The sequence below is a fragment of the Anguilla anguilla genome, chromosome 1 (assembly GCF_013347855.1).
Source record: "Anguilla anguilla isolate fAngAng1 chromosome 1, fAngAng1.pri, whole genome shotgun sequence".
Classification (NCBI taxonomy): domain Eukaryota; kingdom Metazoa; phylum Chordata; class Actinopteri; order Anguilliformes; family Anguillidae; genus Anguilla; species Anguilla anguilla.
The window spans coordinates 42,601,994-42,622,550 of NC_049201.1; the positions used below are offsets into that span (position 1 = coordinate 42,601,994).

The window sequence follows — 20,557 nt, forward strand, 5'->3', positions numbered from 1 at the left end:
CCACCTCCCACCAGATCTCAGGGTCCACTCACCTCCCAAATGCTAATTTAACCCCTGCTCCACACACAAATAAGTCACTTCATTGTTAATTTAGTTCGTACTCATTAGCGCAGGTGACTGTGTTAAACGATACTTTACTTTACTTTCGTAAATTTGTCTTCGTCATGTAGCTAGTTTTCGTGTAGCTAATGTAATGTTAGCCTTCTGGTTAGCGACTTAACTGTCGCCAGCTGATTTCTGTCAGTTACGGTATTGACAGTTAGCTCTTCAGTAGAGATTAGAAAGATATGTAGCTAGCATTAACTATTATTATTTTACCGTAGCTGACAGAAATCAGCTGACGCTAGCAGATTAGTTCTTTTGTAGAGATCAGAAAGGGTAGTGGGTAGCATTTAACTAATGTAAGGGACTTCTTTGTTAGTTTCTGCTACTTTGCTTAGCTAACGTTGCTGCTACTGACATACAAACAGAACCCAATCAGGTAACTGATCAAACTGTCTTTATTTCAGTTTATGTAGATAACGAAGGGAGGCTGTTCATGGACGAGGAGAGAACACAGCCTTTTGGTGCTCCCCTCTTTACTACAGCGCAGAATCCCATAACACATTACCTCGACGAGGCACTCACCATCAGAGTTCAAATGTGCTCACCCGATGTTACACCCCTTCGGTGCGCACTGCCACAAGGTCCGTCTTGTTGTAGTCTGGACAAACGCATGTACTTTCTGGGGCAAAAGGGAGGAGCCTCGGCAGCTTCCCTATTGGTTAATTGAACTATCTGTCTCAGTGTGCCGGTTCCCCCCCCCCACCCCCCCGACACTCCCTCTGTTCTGTGTGTGCTAAAATCTAAGTCCCGACTGAAATACACCAGTGAAATGGACAAAGCTATCAAGCTAACCCAAATTATATGCTAAAAACAGAATTAGGACCTTCCGCGCGTATGTTTGAATTCGCTGTTATCGAACTGAGATGTACTCGCTTGCTTGCCTACAGGATTTGGCAAAAGTTTAATTTTTCAAGTGTGGCCTACGGTATGCAGTCTGCTATCAAATAAATACCCAGAAAAATGGCCAGAAGAAGCACCGGTTTTGATTGTTTGCCCGTTACAAGCAATACAATCATTTTCCCCAAATAGTGGCGAACTGATGCGGGTCTGTGGAAAAGTTTGCCTCCGGTAATGTTTTCTGGTGCATGTTTCAGACCACGCCTGGCCAAAACACTTTTATTGGTTGGGAAAATACAACTATTCCGGGAAGGTAGCCTCCTTCGTTTATGCCTAGAATTTCAAGGCATCGGCCAGGCTCTGTTGAACTAAGTGAAAAAAGAGACTGGCTCGCGAAGCTAGTCTTGTTGTGACTAAATGATTTTCTCGATGAAACATGCTATTTTATTATTGTTATTTCATGTGGCCTAATTATTATTGTTATTGTAATTGCTGGTTTGACATATTTTCATTATTATAGTTGTTGTCATATAGTAGGGGGAATTATGCGAGAAGTCGTTATGCGGCGGATAGAAGCATGAAATTTGGTACATATGTCCCTTGGGTGATCCTAAGACATCCTAGAAGGTGTGCCCAAAAAAATCTTAAACAGGAAGCGAGTTATTGAAGAAATTCAAAATGGCCACCTAAACAGTTGGCAGTAGACTCAAAAGACAGCTGAAGAACCTCATGAAAGCATGCAAAATTTCGCACACATGTCCCTTGGGCAACCCCAAAGCATCCTAGAAAGGGTTCCAAAAATAATATTAAACAGGAAGTGAATTATTGAAGAAATTCTAAATGGTCGCCTAAACAGTAGGCAGTTGACTCAAAAGGCACCTAAAGGACTTCATAAAAGCATGAAATTTGGCACACGTCCCCTGGGAGATCCTAAGACATTCTAGAAGGGTTGCCCAAAAAATCTTCAAGCAGGAAGTGAGCTCTTAAAGAAAATCAAAATGGCCACCTAAACAGTTGGCAGCTGATTCAAAAGGTACCTAAAGGACCTCACAAAAGCATAAAATTTGGCACACATGTTTCTTGGGTGATCCGAATATATCCTAGAAGGGGTGCCCCCAAAAACTCTTGAAGGAAGCTATTGAAGGAATTCAAAATGGCTGTCAGTTTAGTCCCAGCATAGTCAAAGTCAGACTGGTGGTATATTTAACGTTAACGTGTAGCCTACTGTTTTAATTTAATTTAATGGTAAGGGGTGGTTTTATGGTTTTAAACACTCCGCACTATGATGGCATTATAAATAGATAAAGTGGGTGACTGATGAGAGTTTTTATGTTTTTATGCTTAGTAGGTTTGATCAAAATGCATTTACAGAATATAGCCTTTTTTCCAACGTTGGTATTTCTCGATATAATTGTGCCGCCGTGTTAGCACATTACTACGGTTGCGAGTCAGGCACTCTTCACGGTAAGAAGAAATTTTAGGATAGCGCTTCCGATATTGCTTGTGTTTAAAGTGCTGCGACAGAAATAGCGATAGATTTACCCACTAGCCACATCTGTCCAAAATGTAAATAAGTCAGGCAGTTTTCACGGTCGGGAAAAATTTTATGACAATGGCACTCCCACTGGTGTCGCCATTCAGGTGAAATAGCTAGACTTGCTTTGCCAAGCCTACCTAGTTTGCTAGCTGTTTTAAATGTTATCTACGAAAAATGGCAGTACATCAAAACGTGTAGAAATGTAGTGTACAAATACTATTGACCTCCTGAACTCCATTTCGTCCCTGTGTTGTTTCATATGGGTGATGACGAGGTTGTTTGTCACTTTTATACATTTTGACAGCAGAAATAGAGCAGATTTCCTGGGGGCGGCCATGTTGCCTGTTTGTCGTCGTCATGTGAACGCTCTCAACTAGGAAGTGTCATGCTCCCAAATGGGAACTTTCCAAATTCCCAGCTGCCTGAACACACCATAGGGTTAAACAGGTACATGTGGAATGTTCAATGCCTCGTGGTTCGTACAACTCTTGTAAGATGGCGGCAAATTTTGGGTGTTAATGTTCTTTTACTGTAATAACTTGCAGTTTACAAATTCATTCATTGCACTTGTTAATAATTTTATCGTCAATACATTTGACTTAGTTTAACTGAAGTATTTTTTGTATGGGATTTGATTGTTTCTGTATGAATGGTAAAGTAAATGCATATATTTTAACTGAGATGATAAAATGTGAAAGAGTAAAAGTGTGAAAGAAAAGTGTAAATGGGTGAATTGGTCTAATTGAGCCATGCCCAATGGAAGGTAACGTAGATTCTGTTAAATATTTCAGAAATTGAAAGGTCTCAGACTGAAAGTTAGCATAGGAAAGTATTCGGAGCACACTGATGTGATTTATCTGTTTTAGTGCACTTTTTAATAGCATAGTTACTATGTTGCTACTTGCCTGCACCTGTAAGGATAACAGAAAAAGACTGTAAAAGGAAAATAGTTTGTTAAAGCAGGATGTATATGTTTCATAGACATGTTTTATGGAAATGTTTATTGAAGGATGTTAGTGCTTATCTGATGAAAAGATTCCAGATAAAGTTTTGATGAGGAAACACTACTGGAGTCACGTTTGTGGTTTTTCTCCCCCTTTTGCAGGGGTACAACATAATTTTTGAAAACTTTGTCTTGTTTATTTTGTTATTCAGTGAGCAGCGTTTTCACTGCTGTATTGGCATATATTAGGGCTATTGTCAGGTCTATCTTGTCGCTATGACAGAATACGATTTTTGAGTGGTGAAAGAATATTCTTATGAATGCCCAGACAGACAATATTGTCTATTATGTCATGGGTGGGGGGTGTAGTTGCAGATGAGACTGCAGGGAGGGGGTGCATGTTAAATGAACGACCAGAGGGACAATGATGGCGCTGCAAAACTCCATATTCGGCATAGTTGTCGTGTATCATCTACTAATGAAAGTAAAACAACGCGTTTCTGTTTTTAACTCGTACTTTGGTTGCAGTAGCCCTGAATGTCTGAGTTCAGCAATCTCGTTCCGACCACTAGAGGCTTTGCACTAAAAGGTTAATCTTATTTTTGTTTCCATTTTTGTTCTGTAAAAATCCTTTTCATTTCTGGTTTTCATTACTTTTTCCATTTTCATTCTCAAGCCCTGTTTGTTAGTGAAATCGGACTCACATTTCCTATTTAATTTCTCGACTTAAATTTCACCAGCACCTTATAGTCCATGTTTATTGCTTTTCTATGAACATAACATGTTTCTCCATCATTTTCCTCTGTGCCAGTGTCATCAAGGCCTCTTTTAGCACTCCCAATAATCCTCTCCACATTCATCACTAACTTTCCTCTGCCCCAATACTGTTTTACTACTAGTTTTATTCCATTCATCAAAATCCATATCATCCTCTTCCTCTGAATTCCCTCCACTGCTACCTGCCATCCTGATCTAGCCACTGTCCAGTTTATGTACAACCACCGCTAAAGGCGGGTGTACATTATATGATGTTCTCATGGAGGTTGACGATGACGTCGGGAGATCGGATGCCATTTCACACTTAACAAGGTTCAGATTGTGACAACCAGTCAGATTATAGCATAGACTATACGAGCTCCCGGCCAGATCAGATGACGTTAGAGTCGGCAAAGCGCAGTGGGAAAAACGTCATACATGGAGCCACCTCCTGGAATTGAATCGGCTTGCATGACCTCTCACACCTGACAAATTAAAGCTGACTGTGCCCAATTTTTTTTTTACATGTCAAAAAATAATTGGGAGCCCGTAAACCAGTCAGATCATTCGGAATGGTATCTCATATCTGCTCCTTGTCTCCAGCATCTTCCCTTTTCCTGTTTCAGTACTTGTATTGGGTGTGATATTTATAGTTGGTTTGACTTACAAGCAAGTTAAGCAGGTAACTGCATGCTTATGGAACTTGCCTAGCATGCTAGCTAATATATTTTTTAAAGCCGCAACCCATACCTAATAATTCATCCTGGTCCCACTACACACAGCTTTGAAGCAAATGGAGTAATGCAGGGTGTGGCTGGCTAGTTATCCATGACAAAAATAAAAAAAAAATACTGTGAGGTCATTTTGACACAAGATCAAATTTAAAATCTAAGTTAAGTGAGCAACAGTGAACCTACAGTAGCAGAATGTTGGCCTTCTGGATTAGAGCAAGAGGGACCACAAGTGAATTTGGTGTTTGGTTGCTAGGCCGTATCTGCGGTACCTCTCTTGGTTAATAAACTTACATTTTGAAAGCAAAGTATCCAACAAAAATAACTGAATCCTTTTGTTTTCATTTGTTGGCAAGTGACCATGGTATTAACAGGATAATCTACTCCAAGGTGTTTTCATAGCCTCTGTGTGGTCCAGCATGAATTGGAAAAATTTCTGCACAGTACAGCCCTTACAAAAAATATGTTTATAAAAGTATAGGTACCCTTTTTCTGAACTAAATCCCAGTTTGTGTACTTAAAGCGCACTTTTAGTACTAATTTAGGATACAACATTTAGAAGTAGGTCATAAAAAAAATAATATAGTTCCAGGATAAAGTAAATTTCCATGAAATACTTACAATGCTTAAAACTTAAGCATTAAAATGCTTAAAACTTAAGGTAAGGTAAACTTAAAATGGGACAATTTAGTTTCATCAAGTGTGTATGTAAAAAAAAAAAAACTAACTGTGATGCACTACAATACCTTTTCATAAGGGTTGGCATGAGGTTGCTGTGGCTCCACCCTGCATTTGTTTTTCTTTTCTGACAGCCTCATATGGTTTCCAGAGTACAGAGGAACCCAAAGAAGGTCAGGAGGATTCCTTTCTTTCATCATGCCACAGATCATGATGGGCTCCATACAGGAAGCTGAAGAGTTCCTCCTCTGGTGTGTACTCGGCCCTCTTCTGCTGACAGAATCACAGAGAGTTGTCTCTTGTATAACCACATTTCAGACAGCCTGCAGTACCAGCAGGGTATCCAGCAAAACATGTCCAGTCATGTGGGAGTGCTGACTTGTAGAAGTGACTGGAGGTTTGGATAGGTCCATTCTCATTCATCTGATTTTTAGTTTATTCCATGGGTCACACACATTGATGGTAATCATCAATTTCAAAGATAGCATACTCGAGATGTTTATTCTCATGTTGCTTCTTGGCATATGAAAGACAAGGGCTTCTTTTTTCAAAATACAGTTGGCCTTCACTTACAGTACCTAGGGCGGTAACAATAACAGCTGCAGCTTTGTGTTGTTTTTGGTGTACTTGAACGTATCCATCCAGTTCCAGTTAATAGCTCCCAGCTATAATGAAGTTACACCAATATTTACAGCACATCTACCAGACATTTCTTTCCCCAGAAATGTAAGCCCTCCGTTCCTCCCTTTGGGATTGTGCAGTAGTTGCACAAGCCACGAGGTTCCCTCCCCATCAATAATAAGTTGTCTTATGCCCAGTAACTTCAATGAGGCTAAATTTGTGTTTCTCTTGAAATTCAACCTGACATAGTGATAAATCAAAACCATCTTTCAAATTAGATTGAGTTAAAAAAAAAAAAAAGAGTATGGATTTTTGAGACAATTTTATCTGGACGGAATAATGTCAAGCTAAAGATAACTGAAATGTGACACAGTTGGTTATTTGGAGATTTGCCGTTGCACTATTGAGCTGCTGGACAGGTGGTTTATGCAAATGAATATTGTAACTTCAAATGTGGATAAACTGCTACGTAAATAGATTTTTTACATTTGGCAAATATTTTGTGCATTTGGCAAAGATTGTGGTACATTGTCAAGATACAATAAAATGTCATCCATGTAGAGTGAAATTTGGTGAGAGGGTATCTTTTATTTTTGAGTTGACATATTCAGTTCTTCAACCCATAAGGCAAACAATAGTGGAGAGAGAGGGAAACCCTGAGGGGCATATTGTATAATGATAAACTGGGGAGCACTGATTGCCTGTTAAGCAACGAGGTATTTGATATAATGTATTTTTCATGTTCATAAATTCTTTACAGCCCAGTGTTTGCCAAAGATGAGGCCATTCGAGTCCACTGAACGCTTGCTGTGTCTGTGTCAACTGACAGTACTGCACATGTAGAAAGTATGTCAGATGCAGTATACACAGTATGCATTTTTATGATGCCAATTTTTGTTTTAGGGGTTCAAGGAACTGAGCGAAAACTTTGGCATACACTTTAATGTGAAAGGCTGATAACTTACATAAATTTGGGTGTTTCCCATTCGAGCCATGTCCATTACAGCCAGCCACTGATTCTCAATGCTTTTAGCAGCAGGTGGTAAGCCTTTCACATGGGGGGAGTTTATCCAGTGATGCATGAGACAAGCAATGGGGGAAAGTCTGTATGCCAAAAGAATCAAGCTCTTTTGAAGACCATAGGCCTGTCTGCTAGTAAAGTCACCAGAAGGATAGAGTATTTAGGTACATTTTTTTGTTTTATTCCTTATTATTTCTTGCATCTTAGTAATGGTAGCATGCCTGCAGTTTCTAGTATTCAGTGCAGACATTGATCAATCAGTTTTACAGATGAGCACCTTGCACATGAGGAAGGGCATGGAAACCGGTCAGTTTATAGTGACTACCAACAAGGAAAAAAACACAATCTGAGAATTACCCAGGTCTACAATCCTAAGCAGCAGCTCGAGTATGGAATTACCTGAACTGTCCCACTACAGACAAAGTGAAATTCTTGCTACTCAGCTATGAACTATATATCAAACTAGTGTGCACACTAGGAGTACAGTCATATAAAGCTGGATATAGCAGGTGTCTGTCTCATTACAAAACCATGGAAATAAAATTACATAAAAAAACATTTTTAGAGGCAGGCACTAGCACACAGGGTAAATTGCAGTGCACCTTAAATATGATGCCTGTGAGTGAAGTTTAAGGTGCAAATTTTTCTCGATTTGATTAACTTTGATGGAACCCAAGTATAAAGCATTAGGGAATAGATAGAAAATTACATCTGTACTTATACTGCTCTGAAAGTGAGCCTCCTCTCAAATTGGAAGAGGAAGATAACTGTGCACATTGTTGTCAATTTCATTTTCCGGAATGGCTCTTCAGGTGAAACTGGATGGCAATGCAATTACTGAAATACTGAAACCGAATACAAAGGACTTCACTGTGTTCTTTGATGCTATATTCATTATTTCCACAAATTCATAATTTATTATTCATGTTCACTATTTAAATATATTGTACATTATTTCTGAAGTGTTTCATTTAGATTTGGAAAAAAAGGTTTATTGCATCAACTGTTTTTTGTTTTTGTATGTCATTGTACTGGAACAAAGGCTAAATATACCTTTATATAACTTGGGAGTTATGTCCAGTTGTGGCTGCCAGATGAATTAATACATTAATAAATATGTGAATTATTGCAATTAGCTGAATATGTAGTCAAAGCATGGTACTGGAAGTGATATGAATATGAGTGCATGTATACTGCAGGATTTTTTTCACAAAGAACCTCTTCTGACTCTTCTCCCATTTACAAAACCTCCCTTACAAAATGTCTGTTACGCATCGCGTTACACCGTACCTAGCCTCTTTTACAGAACTGAATTCTGAGCCCTGTTGTATACGTACAAACCTCCTTATTATTTTTCATGGTCTTGTATTATATTTCTAAACTCAAGTTTTATAAAAGACATTGTGTAGTATGCTTGTGAAGGCAAGTACATTGGCAAAGTAATAAAAGAAAATGATCATTATTTTCAAATTCCATTTCAAATAAAACATAGAAGTAGGTCTAGCAGCATTATAGGTTAGTCTTAATGGCATTTGTAACACTCACTACTCGCCTCAGACTGACTGTTTGTTAAAATGTTTAGGCAAACCCTTTGATCTCTGGCTACAATACCTATTGATCAGGAGCTGTTATTATCTCAGCCATCATTGATCCTTACTTTGATCTTTGATTTGATGTACAGGTGTACAATGATGTGATTATGATAATAATAATAATGGATTACATTTGCATAGTTTCTTCACAGTCTCAAAATTCCTTAAAGTTAATTCCGTTAGGACAACTCAATTATTTGTATTAATATATTACTTAATATGCAAAGTAATTATTTTTGGTTTGGCACTGAATGTATCTGCTTTGGGTATGTCTTGCAGGCTCTGGGGTGCACTGACTTATTAAACAGGGATCACAATACATATCCTCTACAAAATGGGAGACATACCAAAACCCCCCAGTATCTACAAGCAGGTCCATACACCAGGTGGAAGCTGCACTGGAGACGTCTGACTGTCAGTTTAAAAAGGCATTAAACTCTGTGAGTGGTGTGTGCATGTGATAGGCTTAGTATGAGAACATGTAGTGTTGTGTGTATGTGATTGTTTGAGTATGAGAACTTATAGTGATGTGTGTATGTGATTGGCTGAGTATGAGAACTTGTAGTGATGTGTATGCTGTACCTGCCAGTATGACCCCTGGATATGAGGACAGCAGGCACCAAACAATGCAATGAATAGCTGGGTTTATATCGAGCCTAATATTCCAACTAAAATTGGTTTAAAAGCCCAAGCAGAATGAAAATGCTCCAAATAAACACCTTAATCAGGCCCAAACTGATTGAAATTCCAATCAGTTGCAGAGGGGTAGTTTAAACCTTTTCATAAACCGATCAAAAGAAAAATTGTATCATGTAAACGATGAAACTGATTATTTTCTGGCTGCGTTCTTTCTGTGAATGCCCACCGTCTTGACATAAATGCGTGGTGACGTATTATTACATTACATTACAGGCATTTAGCAGACGCTCTTATTCAGAGCGACGTACAACAAGTGCATTAGTTCAAGGTGCAAAAGAAACACACTAGAGTGAAGTAAAGATCGTAGTGCCAGAAGTGACCACGTAGATCAGGACTCCAACCCTGTAGGGTAACCTGTTCAGCAAACAAATAAACAATCCTGCCAAGTACAAACTAGCACTGAAATCACATTTGCCTAATCAGAATCAGACAAAAACAATCCTGCCAAATAAAAACTAACGTGATCGTATTAGCCTAACTAGGTACATTGAGCTAAACTATAGGCTAGGGAGGGGTGGGGAGATGTGCAGCCTGAAGAGATGTACCAAGCAGAATGAAAAGGTTTGAAGGTAGTCAGATTCTCTGCTGTTCTGACCGCCACGGGCAGGTCATTCCACCAGCGAGGGCCCAGGACAGACAGCAGACGCGAGCGGGAAGTACAGACACGAAGAGGGGGAGGTGCCAAGCGTCCAGAGGTGGCAGAACGGAGAGGTCTGGCTGGTGTGTAGGGTCTGATGATCCTCTGGATGTATCCTGGTGCTGACCCCTTAGCTGCCTGGTATGCAAGCACCAAGGTCTGCTCACTGACCTCCAGCCAGTGGAGGTCAGTGAGCAGGGGGGTGACATGGGAATGTCTGGGGAGGTTGTAGACCAGACGCGCTGCAGCATTCTGGATGAGCTGCAGGGGTCTGGTGGCGGATGCTGGCAGACTAGCCAGCAGCGAGTTGCAGTAGTCCAGGCGGGACAGGACCATCGCTTGAACCAGGAGCTGGGTTGCGTAGGTGGTGAGGAAGGGGCGGATTCTCCGGATGTTGTACAGGAAGAACATGCACGTTCGACTCACTCACCGGAGAGGGACAGTCTGTTGTCCATCACCACTCCAAGGTTTTTTGCGGTGGGTGATGATGACACCACGGTGTCCCCTAGGGAAATGGAAAAGTCAAGGAGGTTAGAGGATGGGCAGGGATGAAGATCATCTCTGTCTTACCTGGGTTCAGCTTAAGATGGTGGTTATCCATCCAGCTCTGGATGTCCCTCAGGCAAGCAGAGATGCAAGGGGAGACCTGTGTGTCAGAGGGGGGGAAGGAGAGAACGAGTTGGGTGTCATCGGCATAACAATGATAGGACAACCCATGGGCAGAGATTACAGGACCAAGAGATTGGGTGTACAGGGAGAATAGGAGGGGATCAAAGACTGAACCCTGGGGAACTCCTGTGGCAAGGGGGCGAGGTGCCGATACTGCACCAGCCCAGACGACTTGGAAGGAGCGACCGGAGAGGTAGGACTCAATCCAGTCTAGTGCTGTGCCACAGATCCCCATAGTTGCCAGGGAGGACAGGAGGATGGGGTGGTCGACTGTGTCGAAGGCAGCAGAAAGGTCTAGGAGGATCAGGACAGACGAATGGGAGGCTGCTTGTGTGGCGTGAAGTGACTCACTGACCGAGAGGAGTGCGGTCTCTGTCGAGTGGCCAGGTCTGAAGCCGGACTGGTGGGGGTCTAGGAGGTTGTTCAGTAAGAGAAAAGAGGAGAGTTGGTTAGAAGCAGCTCGTTCAATTGTTTTGGATAAAAAAGGGAGAAGGGAAACAGGACGGTAGTTCTGGATGACGGAGGGATCCAGAGTGGGCTTTTTCAGCAGTGGGGTGATGTGGGCCAGCTTGAAGAAAGAGGGGAAACATCCAGAAGACAAGGAGGAGTTCACAAGGGAGGTGACAAACGGGAGGATGTCAGGTGTGATAGTCTGGAGGAGAGAGGAAGGGATTGGGTCAAGAGCACAGGTGGTAGGGCGGTGGGAGAGTAGGAGCTGGGCAACATCAGAGTCAGTGAGGGGAGATAAAGTGGAGAAACAAGGGGAGGGAACAGAGAGGGGGGAGTGGGGAAGGGTGGCAGTGGACGTGAAGGAGCTGCGGATGTCTGCAATCTTCTCATCGAAGAAAATCTGAAGTCATCTGCAGCGAGGGAGAACTGAGGTGGGGAAGGAGGAGTGCTGAGGAGAGAAGAGAAAATGGAGAACAGTTGATGAGGGTTAGAGGCAGATTTATGAATTAATTAATTTTATAATAATGAATTTTAGCAGAGGTTACAACAGTAGAAAATGTAGCTAGCAGAGACTGATAGGCAGACAGGTCAGATTGACCTATTACATTACATTACATTTCTCTCCACTGATCAAAACACGTGATGTACTCTTCTGATGCGTTGGCGCATGTAAACACCAGACCATATTAGATCACATCCCATGTAAGCAGTTGACCCGAAATATTCAATCGGAATGATTTCAATCAGAATGAAAAAAAGTGTGCATGTAACCGCAGCTACTGTTAACTTTGTGGTCCAGACCAGAGGTTTGCTGTGGTAGTACTACCACTTTATGAAATAGAACAGCTGAAGAATGTTCAGAAGAGCTAAGCATTTCAGTGCTTATTAAGCACAACGTTCTAGAAATAACAAACAATGGTGGGATGAAGGCAGATCTCTTCAACTATTTTTTTATGAATCTACAATTTTCAGTTTCCACAAAGTGCAGTTTCCTTTTGAGTGTAACTAACTTATAGTAGTTTGCTAGCTGCTGAACTTTGACTGTAGGCCACATACAATTCTCCCCAATCAGTGCACACTGATATAAGGTACAAAAATAACTGAACTGAATCCAGTTTATATAGTCACACTGTAAAAATGTAATTTTTTAAAATGATATATTTGACAGTTGTTTTTGTTCAATTGATAAATTAATCAAATTATGATATTGCTAAATTATGGGGGGGAAATTATGGTGAAAGTGAATATATATGGTGCTTGGAATTATAAGGCTATGGTTAACCGCTCAATCTTTCCAGTTGCGTGAGTAGATACAATGCCTTTGGACAGTATTCAGACCCCTTCCCTTTTTCCACATTATGTTACGTTACAGCCTTATTCTAAAATTGATTAAATACATTTTTCTTCTCATCAATCTACACACAAAATACCCCATAATGACAAAGCGAAAACAGGGTTTCAGATATTTTTGCAAATTTATTAAAAATAAAAAAACTGAAATATCACATTTACGTAAGTATTCAGACCCTTTGCTATGACACTCTAAATTGAGCTCAGGTGCATCCTGTTTCCATTGATCATACTTGAGATGTTTCTACAACTTGATTGGAGTCCACCTGTGGTAAATTCAATTGATTAGACATGATTTGGAAAGGCACACACCTATCTGTATAAGGTCCCACAGTTGACAGTGCATGTCAGAGCAAAAACCAAGCCATGAAGTCGAAGGAATTGTCCGTAGACCTCCGAGACAGGATTGTGTCGAGGTACAGATCTGGGGAAGGGTGTACAAAAAAATTATTCAGTGTTGAAGGTCCCTAAGTATACAGTGGCCTCCATCATTCTTAAATGTTAGAAGTTTGGAACCACCAGGACTCTTCCTAGCGCTGGCCTCCCGGCCAAACTGAGCAATCGGGGAGAAGGGCTTTTGTCAGGGAGGTGACCAAGAACCCAATGGCCACTCTGACTGAGCTCCAAAGTTCCTCTGTGGTAATGGGAGAACCTTCCAGAAGGACAACCATCTCTGCAGCACTCCAGCAATCAGGCCTTTATGGTAAAGTGGCCAGACGGAAACCACTCCTCAGTAAAAGTGGTGGCAGCATCATGCTACGGGGATGTTATTCAGCGGCAGGAACAGGGAGACTAGTTAGGATTGAGGTAAAGATGAACGGAGCAAAGTACAAAGAGATCCTTGATGAAAAGCTGTGCCCGAGCACTCAGGACCTCAGACTAGGGTGAAGGTTCACCTTTCAACAGGACAATGACCCTAAGCACACAGCCAAGACAACGCAGGAGTGGTTTCGGGACAAGTCTGTGAATGTCCTTAAGTGGCCCAACCAGACCCCGGACTTGAACCCAATCGAACATCTCCAGAGAGACCTGAAAACAGCTGAGCAGCAACGCTCCCCATCCAACCTGACAGAGCTTGAGAGGATCTGCAGAGAAGAATGGGAGAAATACCCCAAATACAGGTGTGCCAAGCTTGTAGCGTAATACCCAAGAAGACTTGAGGCAGTAATCGCTGCCAAAGGTGCCTCAACAAAGTACTGAGTAAAAGGTCTGAATACTTATGTAAATGTGATATTTCAGTTTTTTATTTTTAATACATAAACTTGTTCTCGCTTTGTCATTTTGGGGTATTGTGTAGATTGATGAGAATAAAAATGAATTTAATAAATTTTATAATAATGCTGTAACGTAACAAAATGTGGAAAAGGTGAAGGGGTCTGAATACTATCTGAAAGCACTGTATGGAAACAGCCAGCCAACACAAGCATTCAGCCTTTAACTTGTTTATTACTTGGAAAAAGTACAGCCAGGCTATTAGTTTAACCTACTATACTGCACTGCTTAGCTATCTCTTTTAAACTCACTGGAAGGATAACTATCTTCCATCCAACAAAAATACCAGAACACTACTGCCTCCTCTCCACATCTGTTTTTTCATCCATAAAAATTAGCGAGCAACTGAAAAAAACAGCTCAAAAATGTCATGTGAATTCACTACACTTGTCTTCAGGGCTTTTCATACTACTTTTTGAATGACTTTTACTTTCCTTGAACATCTCAAATGTTCAAGCGCAGTCATGTTAGAGTGAATGTCTTTAGCCGAGGTGTATGTAAACTTTTGGCCTCAACTGTAGTTAGTAAAATTAGCTTACTGGTGGCTTTTACCGTCCATTCGGTGGACTAGCTTGGGGTTAACACGCATCCGGGAAAACCTGGAAATTCATAGACTAGTTTTCCAGTCATGGCGAGCACAGAAATGAGAACATTATTAAAAACAATCAATGATGCCAATAAAATGAAGCGAACTACACTGCAACATGACAGCGCATTAAGGTTTGAGATAGGATCAATGAAAGTAGAAGTCATTCAAAAAGTAGTATGAAAAGCCCTGATGTTCAGCGTGGTAAATTCAAGTGAAATTTTTGAGCTATGTTTTCTTCAGTTGCTTGCTAATTGTTAGCAACTTTGCATTATTGCTAGTCAGATAATAATAGCTTACTTAGGTAGCTAGCTAGCTAATGTAACAGGTTTTTAGAGAGACTAGAATGGTGATGCCGCACTTGGCTCTGTCATTTTTTCACACCTTATGGCCAGTATAATTGAAGAAGAGAGGAGTCAGACAGTGAACCGAGAGAGAATGTGGGATGCCTTTTGGAGGCATGCAGACAGACATTAAGGTAGGCACCTAAGACCCTTCCCTTAAACCACTTTTGTTTCTCTCTCTCTCTCTCTCTCATACGCACACACGCTATACTATATTTTCAGCAAAGATCCACTTACTCTACTCAATTGTCCTTGCTGATTAATGTGAACTAAATATTTTCATTGTTGTCCATATATTATTATTGTTGTCCTGATAGATTTCCAGCTCCACCATTTAGCAAAATGTGTTGTTGAAATAGTGTGTATTAGGCTGTGTTTAGTTACAGTTGGGAGTGTAATATTCCGCTTTATTTGTACAGTGCTTTTTACAGAGAACTGTCACTAAGACACTTTACAGAGTAGCAAACAGAATTAGGCAAATTTATTTTTATCAATTTATTCTTGATGAGCACGTACAGACATGGTATTGCCAGTGTTGTTTTTTCCTCCTCTGAAGCACATTCTGTCAGCTGCCACTTCTTTTCACTACACAATCTACCATTTTAACTGGGCAAATCATTTCATTAGAGGAGCATAAATCATGAACAGCAGACACTGGCAGATTACAGACTGGAGTTTCTGGTATTTGGTGAGAAAAGGGTAACCCTGATGACTGAAATCCTCTGAGGTTATAATCAATTATGCAGCACTCTACAAAGCTGCAGGTGGGACATTGGTGTGTTAACTTTACAGCTGTAAGAAGAGGCTTTTTTGTGAAGGGAAGAGAGATCATGCCACATTGCAGTATGTATGCAATAATGTCCCAAAAGAGCTAAAGAGTGCCTATAACTAGTTCACTACAGAATCACACGTCTCTATCCATGAATGGGGTGAAAATTTCATTGAAAATATCCTAATAATTTTTTTGAAAACCTGTGGATGCCTATTTGATTAAACAATACTTTTAATTGAATAATGTGAGGAAATATAATCCTGCAAGAAACTGGTTTCTTTTGGTAGCACATCTGCATAAGTAAATAGAACAATAACATGAAAGGTACAGATTTTTTGAGCGATGACTCATTAATGCTGCTCAGTGCATTTTTCATTCAAACCAAAGGGTAGACATTAGTCGTCGTGAAAGGAAAAATAAATTTTCAAATTTAATTATATTGTTTTTTTGCGCATATGATGGCAGCTCTAAAGCAGTTGGCGGCAGGTCAAAGTTAAATATACAAATATATTGCGAACATAGTCTGTTCATTTAAATTTGACATTTTCAATGAGGTAATGTACAAGTTAGTGGTTAAACTCACAGGACTTTTAGAAATGGTACTTTGTATGCCCGTGAAAGTCTTAAGAAATACTTAGAAACGTTATAACTGTCAGAAAGCAATGCATTTCTCATAGGCAGATTCATCGATGCGAGAGAGCGTGGCCCAAGGGTCCAAGGTGCTGCATTTACTCTCCGCTCTCCAGGGAGGCAAGGGTTTGGAACGCATCCGCTGCCATTTTGACCAAATAGTCGTAAATCATGTAACAGCAGCACGTGATCAGAAAGTCATCGCTGGCATAGAAGAAATCTTGCACTGTGTCACGTTTTTCAGAGTTGAGACAAAACCACCCGTCGGAATGCTGGACCCCCTGCAAGCGATACGGGACTGATGCAAGTATCCTAGGGCTCGTCCGGGATTTGAACCCGGGACCTCTCGCACCCGAAGCGAGAATCATACCCCTAGACCAACGAGCCCCCAATTGACTATTGCTGACCGCCATGGGCCTCCGAAATGTCGAAAATCGGAACACGCCAAAACCCAAATATTTTGTGACAGCAGACGTAATACTTCTTTGCAGGTATGTGCATTGGTGACATAGTGGTGAGCATAGCTGCCTTCCAAGCAATTGACCTGGGTTTGATTCCCGGCCAATGGAGTTATCTGCGTCCTGGCAGTTGTGAAATTTTCGTAAATGATCCGGTCGGGTGCGAAAGCAACACAAATCCAATTTCAAAATCCATGTGAGCTGAGCGCCACGGATTTCTGTTACTATTACTACATACTATTTAAGAAATGACTGAAATTTGACATCATGGATGCATAGACAGCAATGTTCAAAGGGAATCCTCTCCAATAACCTGTGAAACACTATTCCAGTGCTGAAATGCATTGTAAAGGCAGTTAGATATACAATCAATTAAATAATTTTTTCCGTGTTTTTATTATGTCATCATAAGCAAATGGGACATTGCTGTGTTAACTTTACAGCCTTAAGAAGAGGCTTTTTTTTTGTGAAGGGAAGAGAGATCATGCCACATTGCAGTGTGTATGCAATAATGTCCCACGAGGGCTAAAGAGTGCCTGAAATTAGTTCACCACAGAACCAAATGTCTCTATACACGAATGGGGTGAGAATTTCATTGAAAATATCCAAATGATTTTTTTTAACCTGTGAATGCCCATTTGATTAGACAGTACTTTTAATTGAATAAGGTGAGGAAGTGTAATCCTGCTAGAAACTGGTTTCTGTTGGTAGCGTATTTGCACAAGTAAATGGAACAATAAAAGTAGAGGGTGTGAATGGTACCGAATGCTAGGGGAGATGACCTGTTAATGTTGCTCAGTGCGCTCAGCGCTGCCATTTTGACCAAATAGCCAAGAATCATGTAACATATACTGCATCACGTGATCAGAAAGTAATCGCTGGCAAAGCAGAAATCTGGCACTCCGAGCACGCCATCACGTTTTTCAGAGTTGGGCCCAAACCAGGCGCCATAATGCTGGATCCCTGGCAAAGGGTACAGGACGGACGCACTTCGCCAAGGGCTCGTCCGGGATTTGAACCCGGGACCTCTCGCACCCTAAGCGAGAATCATACCCCTAGACCAACGAGCCACATGCCATGGTCCTCCGAAATGTCCGAAAGCAAAACACGCCAAAATCCCAAATCTTTTGTGTCAGCAGCGGTAAGACATTCCTCCGTAGGGTGCATTGGTGGTATAGTGGTGAGCATAGCTGCCTTCCAAGCAGTTGACTTGGGTTCGATTCCCGGCCAATGCAGTTTAGTGGAGCTATCTGCTTCCTGGCAGTCGTGAAGCTTTCGTAAACGACCCGGTCGGGTGCGAAAGCAACACGAATCCAATTTCAAAATCCATGTGAGCTGAGCGCCACGGATTTCTGTTGGACGATAGCAGTACAGCCTTTTCTGGCTATCGTAGTGAAAAAATAACATACATCAAGGAACGGAAAGCATGCCTGTAAACTTACAACATGAAAGCACAGTGTTTCACCGTCTATGACTCTATTTAAGAAATGACTGAAATTTGACATCATGGAGGCACAGACAGCAATGTTAAAAGGGGATCCTCTCCAATCACCTGTGAAATACTATGCCAGGGCTGAAATGCATTGTAAAGGCAGTCAAATTTACAATCAGTCAATCAAATTATTTTTTCAGTTTCAGTTATTTTTTTATTATGACATCATAAGCAAATGGAACATTGGTGTGTTAACTTTACAGCTGTAAGAAGAGGCTTTTTTGTGAAGAGAAGAGAGATCATGCCACATTGCAGTATGTATGCAATAGTGTCACAGAAGGGCTAAAGAGTGCCTGTAATAGCGTTCCACGGCGGAGCTATTTTTAGCTCTTCAACGTATCTTCCAGTGACACTCAATAACCGGAAGTCAGACAACAAAGCAGTCGCATTAGTACACACGTCTATGGAGAAGGTGCCAGAATCTGTAACGTTACAAGCTTTCAGTAAGAAATTTTGTAAGAAATCATGGTTTATATTGAACATTGCCGTTATGCAACATGCAATAGCGACAGTCGGTACACAGACCGACCGTTTATGGCGGGTGTAGGATTTATAAACTTCCCTAAACCCAAGACGCAACTGGCAGGTGTCAGCGTTGGATTAGGGCTTGAGGCCATCCAAAAGTGCAACTGAGTGTGGAAAAGGTGAATAAAAGCCCGTTCATTTGCACAAAACATTTTGTTGGAGGCAATGGACCAACTGATGATCACCCATCCCTGCAAGACATTAAATCGAACAGGCACAATCTGAAATATATAGCCTAACCATTGTGGGAACGGCAAGAGCTGATTTAATTTGACTGATTTATGAAAATGTGAGATGTTTATGTGACTAATGCCCACCTAGAATAATTATGTGAAACAACACTGAAAGTCATTGATGCTGTTTAGCACTAAAACCGAAAGATTGACAGTTGTCAGTCACTCTCCCTAAACCAGCGGCGACTGGTGGGCTGAAAATTGGTGGGTCGCAAAACTTTAAAGTAATCATTGATCTCAACCTGTTTTCATTAGTAATTTTCCTTCATCATCAAGCGTGGCAACGATCGGACTAATCAAATGGCAAGTAGCCTAACACACAGCGTCTTCATACCATTTTAGGGGGATTAAATCATAAATTCAGTTTATCCGTTAAAAATCCGTTTTAATCACAGGTCTACACTTAACAAACAAGGTACACCAGTCTGTTATCTACCGTGTTAGCTTTCAGAATAACCAGCAAAAACAAAACCTGCACTTCAAGATTGTTTACAATCTACACATTGCAGATATTTGCCATGAATACGAGTGCGGAGAAAGAAGTGCATGTATCCGCAAATAATGTTGATTAAAAGATGTGCACAATTTCGTACTGCAAATGAAAATAAATGTAGGCTATAAGGCCTAGGCTACTTGCTGAAACTGCCTATTTGGGGAGAGCTGGCTATATATGATAGTATTGAGTAGCCTATTTTATGGATTAATTGTATTGATACTCAAGGAGGGAAGTTTCCGCCACTGCTTAGTGATTAAAATTGATTTTTCTAAATCGCATTTATCATTTAATCCCCCTAACACAATGCGAAGAAGCTGTGTGTCGCTTTCCAATTGATTAGTCAGATTGTTTGCATGCTTGTTAATCATTAAAAAAATGAATTTAAACAGTTTGAGATCAATTAGTTTAAAGGAAGGTTTTGCGCCCCACCAATTTTCAGCTCACCAGTCGCCGCTGTTTTATTTATTGCTTGAACATCATTGATATATAGCCACATAATTTTAAAAAACTTAAACTTTTTGACTGTTTTATGAAAATATTTTATTTTCAGAACGGTGTTGTGATGCATTTTGATGCACACATTGCCTGATTAGTAGATTAGCAAATTATAAACAAAAAATGATCTAATGTTCACAAATGTGTTACAGGCTTATTGTGGCATCACACATAATGTAATTGATTCAATTCCTTGATGAGAAGCATTAAATTCATTTTTTTTTTATTGCTGTTTGAGACTATTTCAAACAAAAAGCTAAAAGCAGCTAAAAGTTATACTTTTTTTCCAAATATCAACATTTGTGGCATAATAGAAAACAGACACTCATGGACATAATGTACCAACATTTTATTCCTCTGTTTTTCCTCCCGTACATCCATCTCAGTCACAGTACGCAGCTGTCCAGCTCAGGCACCTCTGCTTGGGAAGTGCTTTGTGTGCAAACAAGATTAGTCTATTTGCTTTGCACAGGGTCCACCATAAAATGATAGGTTGGCTGTGTCTATAATTAATGAGACAACACGGTGAGACTTTTGTCAGGGATTACAAACAAGTTCATAAACAGTGGCAGGGTGCTGTTTGGGCAGAGGCTTACACAGCTGGGGGGTATCAGTAGGTATTGTGCAG

At 40.7% G+C, this 20,557-nt stretch overlaps 3 non-coding genes across 3 annotated transcripts; 1 reads left to right on the forward strand and 2 right to left on the reverse strand.

The window, feature by feature from the left end:
* Positions 1-16,545: 16,545 nt before the first annotated feature.
* Positions 16,546-16,617, reverse strand: trnap-cgg. The gene has a single exon. It is a non-coding gene; the product is annotated as a tRNA-Pro (tRNA).
* Positions 16,618-17,686: 1,069 nt separating this feature from the next.
* trnap-agg lies at positions 17,687-17,758 on the reverse strand. Its single transcript has one exon. It is a non-coding gene; the product is annotated as a tRNA-Pro (tRNA).
* Positions 17,759-17,851: 93 nt separating this feature from the next.
* On the forward strand, positions 17,852-17,923 carry trnag-ucc. Its single transcript has one exon. It is a non-coding gene; the product is annotated as a tRNA-Gly (tRNA).
* The last annotated feature ends 2,634 nt before the right edge of the window (positions 17,924-20,557 follow it).